This window comes from Bidens hawaiensis, unplaced genomic scaffold (assembly GCF_021521415.1).
Source record: "Bidens hawaiensis isolate Kalapana, Puna unplaced genomic scaffold, B.hawaiensis_p1.1 tig00001299_1, whole genome shotgun sequence".
Classification (NCBI taxonomy): domain Eukaryota; kingdom Viridiplantae; phylum Streptophyta; class Magnoliopsida; order Asterales; family Asteraceae; genus Bidens; species Bidens hawaiensis.
Genome location: NW_027491074.1, coordinates 2189486 through 2200250, shown reverse-complemented (window position 1 = coordinate 2200250; position 10765 = coordinate 2189486).

Below are 10765 nucleotides of genomic sequence, written 5' to 3'. Positions count from 1 at the left end.
CTCCTCTTACTCCTAGACCAAGTTCTGTTTCACCTTCACTTACACTCTCTGGCTGTGTCATTTCAGTTTTTGTATGAGCATGCTCAGATTCTACAGGCTCAGATAATACTAGCTCATGAATTTGTGTAGGCTCTTGATCATCAGCACTTTCGTTTGCATTTAATGCCTCTAATGTAGCGTTGATGGCATCATCTGCCTCCTTCCTCATTCTCACATTCTCTTCTTCTTTTTCTTTCATTTTAATTAGTGCTTCAAGCACTTCTTGAGGAATTTCATCATCATCTTCTTCTTGAGCCTTTTGATTTATTGTATCCAGATCTTCATTCATTAGTCTCATGGTTGTTTTGACAGATTCCACTTCAGCCATATGTGGATCTATTACATTATCTTTCATGAGTATGTCATCACCAGATTGCACCTTGTGTAGGGACTTGGGATGTAGGTCATCATTTGTGTATGCAATCCCTTTCCCTTTCTGTTTTCTCTTCAACTTTTGTACTTCCGTTTCATCTTCCTCATCATGCTCCCCCTCATCATCAGCATCTCCCTCATATTCTTGATTAATGATATTCAAAGCATTTGAGGGTCCAACTTCTACAACCTCTTTATCAGAACTGGCATACAAATATTCAATCATTCTTAAGCCCTCTGCATCTTCATATTTCTCCCCGTGTTTTGGTGCATCTAAGGTCTTTTCAACCTTAGAGTGCCCCTCTAGGGTTCGAATCTTCCATAAAGCATCCTGCAGTGCAGCCTCCAATGCCCTGTTTCTTGTTTCTAATACCGCATTCTTTTCTTTCAACATGATATTTTCAAACTCAAGCTCGGCATTCTAAAAAACCATGTCATAGAGATTTGGACTGGAAGGTGGGGTTTCTTAAGTTGGCTTTGGGGCAGGTTCAGAAAAAGGTTTAGATTCAGCTGTTTCTTGAGATGGTAACTCATATGGCTCAGGGTCTGTGCGAATAGATTGAGTTGGTTGAGAAAAGGTAGTAGCAGGGTGGTGTTGTACTAGGGAGGATGGTGGGGTTGGAATATGTGTGTCTTGAATAGGTTGGGCTGGTGGCGAAACAGGTGGTGAGGAAGTAATTTGTGGTGCAGCAGTGTGTGTATCATGAAGCTGCTCGGTGTCTGACAGTGCAGGTTCAGTAGTTGCTGGTGAGGAAGGAATATCTTCATTGACATTAACAACTTTTATGGAGTCAGTGTCATCATCAAATTCTTCAGAAGGTAGCGAGTCTGGTGGAGTAATCTTTTGTACGGTTTCAGCAACATTTGATATTACATTTGCTATAAACACATCATCATCTACAGGCTCAGTAGCTCTGTTGCTAGGACTCTCAACTGGTTCATTAGTTTCTTCATTGACTTCCAACTCTGGTCCTTTATTACTTTCTTGATTCTCTAAGTTAGCAGCAGATTCATCTCCAGTGAACACACTCATCTCATTTCCAATAGGATTAACTATTGGTTCATTCTCTTCAGAATCTCCACCCACTGTCTCTGCATCATCTCCTTCATGAGCAATCTGTCTAATCATAGGCTCATTACCAATAGCATCACCTCCATTCGGACCATTGTCTCCTCCATCATCCTGATCATCATTTCCATCTTCACTTTCATCCTCTTCAGTATCATTGTTTCCTGGGGTTATCGGTACATCAATGGCACCTAAAGCCGGCACAAGCAGCCATGGGAGAACATCCCAATTAGTATTATCCTCAAATTTGCTCTTCGCATCTTTCATCCGCTGGCAGATATTAGGATCTTGGAGTCTCAAAACTTCTCATGTTCGTTGAAGATCTGGTAATGATCTGTTTATCAATATCTGGAGGAACCTTGGATACATAAGGAACCGCTGAGTCACATCTTTCTCAGCATTTGACATCAACCCGTTGAAAATTAATCTTGATACATTGAATGGCTGGTGGTATAAAATGGCTACAGTGAGAGTGCCAAGCACCCTGCTCAGGAGTGTCCAAGTATCTCTCCTCGAACATAAGGACTGGATGACATGATGAATTAAAAATCTGTATATCAGACGGAAACTACCCTTTGGAAATAGCCCCTCTTTCACACCTCCTTGGTAACCCATTGTTTCTTGAAAGACTCTCAATAATCTTAGGACCGACCGAGTAGGATGGCTGAGCTTCAAAAATGTCATTCAGGTTCAATGCAGCTCTTATTCAAGATTCTATAATCTCGATATCGTTATTTATGATGGAGGCCTCAATCCTCTTCCCGTTAACTTCATTCACATAAGTAGCCGAGCCCCAAAAATCTGAAATGTGGTTCCTGTAAATTGTAGGGCTGTCAGTTAGGGCTACTCGCAGGTTGAAGTTCCTCAGAAAAGTGATCATTAGCTCCAACTCTATGTTATCATCGTCTAGTTCCAACTGAGCGCACATATTGTGCTTCTTTTCGAATTTTAGGGCCAGCAGTTCTGCAAAACTAAAGCAATAGTCAGTACACAAAGCTGCAGAACCAATACATGAAGGAGGTTAGAGAAGACTAGCGTCTTCAGTAACCTGTTCCGTATAATATGCGTACCTGCAGAAACAAGTAAACAATTAGTCCGAAATCCAATTAGAAACCCTAATTTAGAAATCGGCAAGATGATTATCAGATGTCGATATCTTATCGAGGTCAAAACAGAGCTATGGCTAAATGTCGAAGTATGTTCGAGCAGAGATTATGTATTTGAGTAAGAACCATGCACGAGCAAGAGGCTTGCTATTAGGTTTAAGAGAGGGAGAAGAAATATGTGAAAAAGTTTCTAAGTCCCCTTTTTATACCTAACGTTTGGGTAGTACAGTACCTTCGTTTGTCGTCTAGTGCACGACAGTTGTCATTTAATTTCAAATTTAATGTACCTCCCTTGCTCGAGCATATAGCCAAAATAACAGCTGGCTCCCACTATACTCGAGTACATAGTACAATCCTTGCTCGATGTACTTGTTTGATTATAATGCTCGAGCACTAGCACAACTGAGATAGTTTGCTCGAATATACTTGTGCTCGATGCCTTAGCCAAGTGTTAATTGATTATAGTTTGATTGCATGAGTATAGGATCATGCTCGACTAGAAGTCTACTCGACAATACTTAGTAAAATTCCCTTAGGCATGTATACATGAGACACACTCATTGCTGAACCTTACTCGAATATGCATCATGCTCGACATTACTTAGAGATCTATCATAACCAAACATATGCTTGAGATGCAACTCCTCTTAGCAGTATTATAACCTTTGCTCGACAAACTTAGATTACTACAACTTAATGTGCTCGAGATACATTCATGCTCGAAAGCCTTAGCAGATTTAATCCTTCCTATGCCTGTACTCGAACACTAAGAGTCTAGCATACAAGTTTGCTCGAATTACTTAACAAATTCATCTATCAAGATCCTCAGCTCGAAATCTCACACCTAAGTATCTAGCCACAACTATGCTCGAATCACTTAGTAATTTGGTCACAACCTTGCCAAGCTCAATGCTCACATACCAAAATGCCTAGCACACAATTATGCTCGAAACACTTAAATGTCTCCTATCATTCAGTTCTTTGTGCTCGAAAACGTAAGTCTAACTACTTACCATGCAATCATACTCGAAACACATAACATCAATTATCATAACATAGCAGGTGCTCGAGAGTAAGTTGGATGCTCGAAACAACTACATATAAGATCTATGCTCGAGATCTTAACAAGAAAGTATACAGAGCATATCATCGTGCTCGAAGAGCGATGAATATGTTATCCATGCTCGAAACAGTTGTGAAAGGTTTCCAAGCATATCATTGTGCTCGAAGAGCAAAAGATAACACACACGTCAAAAGTAAGCTCGAAGTACATTCTAATACCTAGATCATACTCGAAAATACTTAGAGCAAAACAGATTGCATTTGTGAACACAGCATCATTTGCCTAGCATACTAGACAAATATCACACTAAAAATTTGCTTAATTCAAGATCATAAGTCATTTAAATCATTCTTATTGCTCAAGCATCAGTTTAAGGTGAATAAGAGATCAAAATCCAGTTCAAAAATTCATTTCAGTCCGTTTGGAGAGATCTCAACATGGAATCAGATTTTCCCATAACTGTCACACCATTTCATTTTCAGCCTTATTATTACTTAAGTCAGGTTGACACTAGGTGTAATCACTTAGCATGATTCTTATGCCTGTCATGATATACTTAAGGTTCAATTAATTTGCTTGGGTTAGAATAATTATTTATTTTAGAAGTTTTATATATATATATATATATATATATATATATATATATATATATATATATATATATATATATATATATATATATATATATATCAGACTTCAAGGTTGAATGTTGGACTTACAGGCCATCCGGACTTACATGCCTTACATTTAGAGTGTTTAGGACTTATTTGAATGCCCCACTCCTGTAGTTCCCTTAGTTCCCCTTAAAGTCATGATATTTTATTTATTCTCAATAATATTTCTTGAAGAATTTTTCAAGTTTCCTTTTTCAGTAATTTTCTTTTGCTTCATTTTCTTTTGTTTAGCTTTCAGATACATATAGCTCTCTTATCTGCTCATATATTTTATAATTTTTTTTTTGATAGACCAAAACAGCAACGGGCTTGTGTATGATTGGATAATCACCTTTCTGCCTATCATACGAAGAGATGTCCAAGGAAACATACCATTGTCATCAAATGAATCACCACATCAGACTTAGCATGATTATTATGTTTGTATCACTTAAGTCACTACACTCATGAGAAGATACCACACGAATTGTGAATTTACTGAATAGAAACCTTTTAAGCTTATAATCTATGGGTTAGAAGATTAAACAATATATTATCATTTCTAATTTAAGTTGGATTCAATCTCCATAGAAAACAATTTTAGCTTCTTTAAAGCTTGGAACTTGGATAATATTATCATATCTCTTATGAGATCACCAAAAACAGTGTGGCTTAGTCAAAAACATTTACCATTTTCAAAATCATTTCTTTTGAAAGTTCATTTAAAACATTGATTCTGAAAACAGGTTTGTCATTTAAGCATAATTAACAAGCACACACTTCAACAATATCAAACACATTCATTTGGACAGGATAGAACATTCAGATAAACACCTAAGTCTGTCGAGCATGCTTAAGATCTATCATTTCAGTGCTTGTGCTCAAAAGACTTAAAACTGTGTGCTCGAGCAATAGACTTGTGGTTTTTCAGAGCACGTGTACATGCTCGACCAGAAATAACATATCATTTGTGCTCGAATTACGTGAGAGATCTCAATTATGGTTTATTTGTGCTCGAAGAACGTCAAACATACCAACAAACACAGAGTCATGCTTGAAATATTTAGAAAGTTTTCAAGGCACGAATCTATGCTCGAGCAACTGAGTTATGACATCTGTGCTCGAGAGACTTAGAAAAGTCCTCTAGGTACTCCTGCTTGTGCTCGAAAAGCAACAAGCACAGTATCAAGCACAGATTCATGCTCGAAGCAGTTAAATCACAGAGATACATCATGTAAGCACAGATCAAAGTACTGAAAGCTGTAATTACCATGATACAATTATTTTCACACAAAAACAGTCATATACATGATCCATGCAATCAAAATGATCATTCAAACATGGCAAATCATCATGCAAACATTCAAAGTGAGTAACAAAGATAATCATACACATTTAAAAATGCTTCATTTCTACCACATTTAGTCTTCCATTTTCCAACTTCCTGATTGAGTTCATCAATTGTCATAAGAAGATCAGAAATTGAAATATCAGAATGTACCTGCGCAATAGAAGATTCTGGCTTGTCATGCACTTTGGCCATAAAAGCAACGTTTGCCTTCTCAATCTCAACTGTGTGGTTACTCCAATCAAACTCCCCTTGTAACTGCAGCGTTCCCTTGATCCCTAACCTGATTCACATTGTTTTGATGACTCTGCTCTGGTTATTGTGAATCTGTAATTGGTTGTTCCTTTGAGGCTGAAAGGGTTGTGGCTGGGGTCTATTTTGGTTTTGATAGGGGTTTTGGCTGGTGATCTGATTTCTCTGTTGCTGGAAATTCTGGTTCTGATTTTGGTAAAATTGATTTTGATTCACTTGGTTTCCAGCTTGCTTGGGAAAATTACATTCTCTTGCGAAGTGTCCAGGTTGTTGATAGTTGTAGCAGATTACTTTTGATTTGTCAAAACCTATTCTCTCATTCGGTCCATTGAAGCTTGATCTTCCAGTTCTGTTGTATAACCTCTTACTCCTTACCGCCAACATGGCAGCCTGCCATTTGATGTCCATATCTTCCAAGTCATTAGCATCAATTTGCTCAAGATTTCTTGCACAATGCTTGTGTTGATCAGGTTCTTGGCCACAAATGCATGATATGACTCAGTAAACATAGAGAACAAAGCTTTGTAGTCAATTCCTTGAGTTGTATTGTTCTGTACAAATGTTGACTGTCCGCTTGCTGTTGAGGCTACATCATCTTCTATCCACAGAACATTAAATCTTGGCTCTCCACCACATGTTAAATTTGTCTCAGATGGCTCTTCAATGATTGGCTGCTGATTCTTGATTGAAAGATTTCCCATGGGAGCTACAAGAGCATTGTTCACTTGAAAACTGGGCTTATCTTCTCTAATCATGTGGTTTTCGATCATTTCATGTTCTGCAGCCTTGAGGAATGCAATTACATCATCCAACTAAAAGTTGGGGAAATTTGCCTTTTCCTTGATGAATTTGCTGGCTGTATACCACTCACCAGACAAAGATGACAAAAGCTTCTTGTTTAGCTCGAAATCAAAGATCTGCAGGTCAGTTGTTCTTATATCATTAACAATCACCATGAACCTTTGCAGGACTAATTTTAGTCTTTCTCCATCTTTAAACTTGAATCTATCCAGCTGTTGCTTCAGTCTATCTTTCTTGATATCTCTCAATTCTGTATTTCTCTCAAACATATCAATAAATGCATCATACTCTGTTTTGGGATGGTTGACGGTTGTCATTGATAGACCTAACTTCAACATAGACAGTGCCCTATCATCCCTTTTCTTCATTTTTAGCTCAACAATGGCATTGTTGTTCGGAGCAGTTAAAGGAACATAGTTTCTGTCTGAGATAGAAGTCCAAAGTTCTGGGTCGTTGCAGTTTACTGTAGCTTCGACGAGCACCTTCCATTTGATAAAATTTTCTTGTCCAAGCAGTCTAGGAATTTTGTTGGTAGAAACTTCTTGGTCTTCTATTTTAGCAGATCTGAATTTTGAAGGGGCGAAACAAAGTAAATTTTCAAGATTTTTCGCAAACCTTTAGTCCCATGGCCTTCAGCGAGCTTCCAAAGCACTGATACCACTTGTCAGGACCGTGAGTTAGGTGAAACCTTATAAAGGTTGACCAGAACACACTGACTCAGTTACCCAAAGGCCTATTGAATATCCCGGCGAAATCAGGATATCCAACGGGTCGGAACGAAGGTGTGATATAGCAAACACGAAAAAATAACAGATAATCAATAGGAAAAAAATCAAAGACAAAGATTCACTGAATTTAATAAATCATTTAATGAAACAGTGAAAGGAATGTCTAGGGTTTCTTGACGGCGACGGCTGTACGAGGAAACAATTAGATTATTCTTTTGGAATGTTTCTTGTATTGCGTGCGTCGTTATCCTTTTTCTAACTGGAAACCTAGGACCCTATTTATAGACCCAAACATTCCTTCTAGAATACAAGTGTAAGAGTCCTTGAGCAAGGTAACAATCTTGCTTGAGCTGACTCACTATGCTAGGTATGCTCAATAAAAGTCCTCGAGCATACTTTACTTTGAATATCATCAGTGAAGATATTCTCTCCAGCAAGCTTCATTCCTCTTGACCAATCTTTGCTTTGCTCCGACTTGTCCATCGAGCAAGCTCATTCTTCTTGATGTCCTTAGGCTTATTGAACAATCTTTAGCATGCTCAGATGTAAATCTTGCTCGGGGAACTGAATTGTGCTTGAAGTCCTTGCTTTGAACACATGACATCTTCTTATTGCATCCATGCTTGTCCCCATGTGCTCGACCATCTTGTGCTCGTAACACTTGGTTAAAACTTGTATGATCAAGCTGTTTGCTCGATTGGCAGTCCATGCTCGATAGAAGAATACTCTTGCTCGTTGAAGTGTAGCTTTCTCGAAGCCTTAACACCTAGAAGAATCAACCACTAAAGGTTCCGAAGACTTTGCTCGAGGTAGTAAAAGCATAGGCTTTCTTGAAGTTCGTACTTAGCCGTTGCCAGAGGAGGTTGAGAAGATTCCAAATTTTATTTTCAAAAATCCAACCTAACAAATAACAGTATATATATAATATATGATAAATGATAAATGCGCAAAACAAAAGTATGTGAGTAATAGTCAATCAAACTATAAATAAATAATGTGTCAATTGGTTGTTGCGTACCAAATCAGGCATCGGTTACTATGACTAGTATACAAAAGTGATTGTCGGTTACCATCGCCAAGCAAATTGGGCTTTGGTTACTAAGACGGCGTATGATCATACTGACATGATAGACTTCTGATGGACCTCTCCGAATCTTATAGAATATAAACGCTTAAACAAACAGCTATTAGCATTCAATTGAAATACACATAATAATTATGTTTACGAGTTTGTGTGTGTGTGTGTATATATATATATGATATAAAATATGAATAGATTAGAATATGTCCCCAAACCATTTGAAAACAGTAAAATAATGGGGAATGATCGAACTCACCTATATCCGTAGGCAAGCGAATAAAGATAATAATAAAGGATTAAGAACTTAACGGATCGTACTCTAAGGTGTCAAACGAAATAAACCAAATAAACCTGAAACTTTGTGATAAGCAAATATGAGTACGCTGGAATCATTCCAAACGGATGTCTAGAACTCCGGTTATGTTAAATTAAACATTTAAGCGAGCTGGTACTTACAAGATTTCGAACAACGAGTCGGGAGTCAGGTTTTAGTCAGTAGCCTTAAAATCTCAATATGAAATAAAAGTCTTCTAGATCGAAAGCCAGTTCGAAACAGAAGCATGAGAAACTGAGTAGTCAAACTTGTTGACTGTTTTGCCCTTTAACGGGGTTTAATCGAATTGACCAGTCAACACCCTTCAACCTCAGAAATTGATTGAAGTTTATTTACTAAAGAATATATACAAATGATTTATAACTCACAACTTACTCGGAAAGTGTAGGAATTAAGCAAAAAGGGAAGTCAAAGGTTGAAGCAATAGTAAAGTAAAACACCGAAGCTTGTATCTTCAAGTAAAATGGCAAAAACGAAGAAGATTATGAAGGGCAGAGGTAGGTGACGGCTGGGAATGATGTATTTAAGGTTTAGGGAAATTGTGATAGGTATAAAAATATGTGTTGCTTATATAGAATAAACAAAAACGAACCAATTATAGCTAGCTTACTCGTTTAGGAAACCGAATAAGACTTTAATGACCAAATCAACTGAATCTGCAGCCAATATTCATTCTTGAGCAATGGGTAATGTATGTGGACAAGTAATTAGTCTATGTTAGTTTTTTTGGGGCTTATATCACGCAATATGATCAAAAAATAAGCAATTTTATGCCAAAAAGGAACTAGGAAAGCAAATGATCAAAATATTATGTGCATGTACCCCACGACGGCGCGCTGCAGCCACTTTTTTCCACGGCTGTGTGATTTTGTTGTTTTGGCAACTTTGGCCCTTGAACTTCAGAAAAAGGTTAAATAATGATTATTTTAGAGTTTGAACAAGAAATGAACAACTTTTAAAGCATAAAGGATATGAAATTAAAATACATTAAGGAATACTTACAATATTTGATTTTATTATAAGTAAGGATCCGAATTGTTGGACTCGGTCTGCCAAAACACATATGATAATTGATGTGGCTAGTACGTTATGATCCAAGTCGGATCATACCCAATAACAAGCTAGACAAACACCAATTATATTTGTTTATTTATGATGTGATCATAGTAAATAAATATTAACACTTAAGCTATTTGGAAAGGGGTTTCTAAATACATTGTACTTGTGAAATAAATAAGTCATTTGGATGATTTCTATTTTGAGAGAAGACATTATATAGTGTTATTTAAGTTGGTTAAATAACAATATATATGACTAATTAACTTTGCATGATACTTATGCTATACAATTACTAAGGTTTTATAAATGTTTTATCTTATAAAAGAGATGTAAATTTGAAAGTGAGAGAGAGAGAGAGCCCCCCTCTTCTTACTCCTTTCAATTTTATATTATTATTGTTTTCTTAGTGGTGCTCGCAAAACATTGTATTAGTCAAAAGAGGAGGTGCTTGAATGATTAAGTAACACACTTCTCACTCTCTCAAGATACACAACTAACAAAAATATTCCTCTCTCTTTTTCTCTCTACATTTTCGGCCAAAAAGGGAGCCAAGGAAAGGAAGAAGATTTTGAACAAAATCCTAGCTAAACCAAGTGTGTTTGACAAGAGCTTAGGGTATACAAGCTTGAGGAACTCCTCTTTGAAGTTCTAGCCTACCATTTCATCATCTCCTTCATACATCCTTGGATTTGAAAGGTAGTCTTGACATGCATGGAATTATAGTGACATGCATGTGATCATTAGTATGTATTTCGTATAGGGATCCGGGATTGGGTTTTGCATGTATAAAATTGGTTTTATACACCTAAAATTAACAAGATTTAAAACTTACTTCCACTGCGTTTTTTCATAAAAGTAAG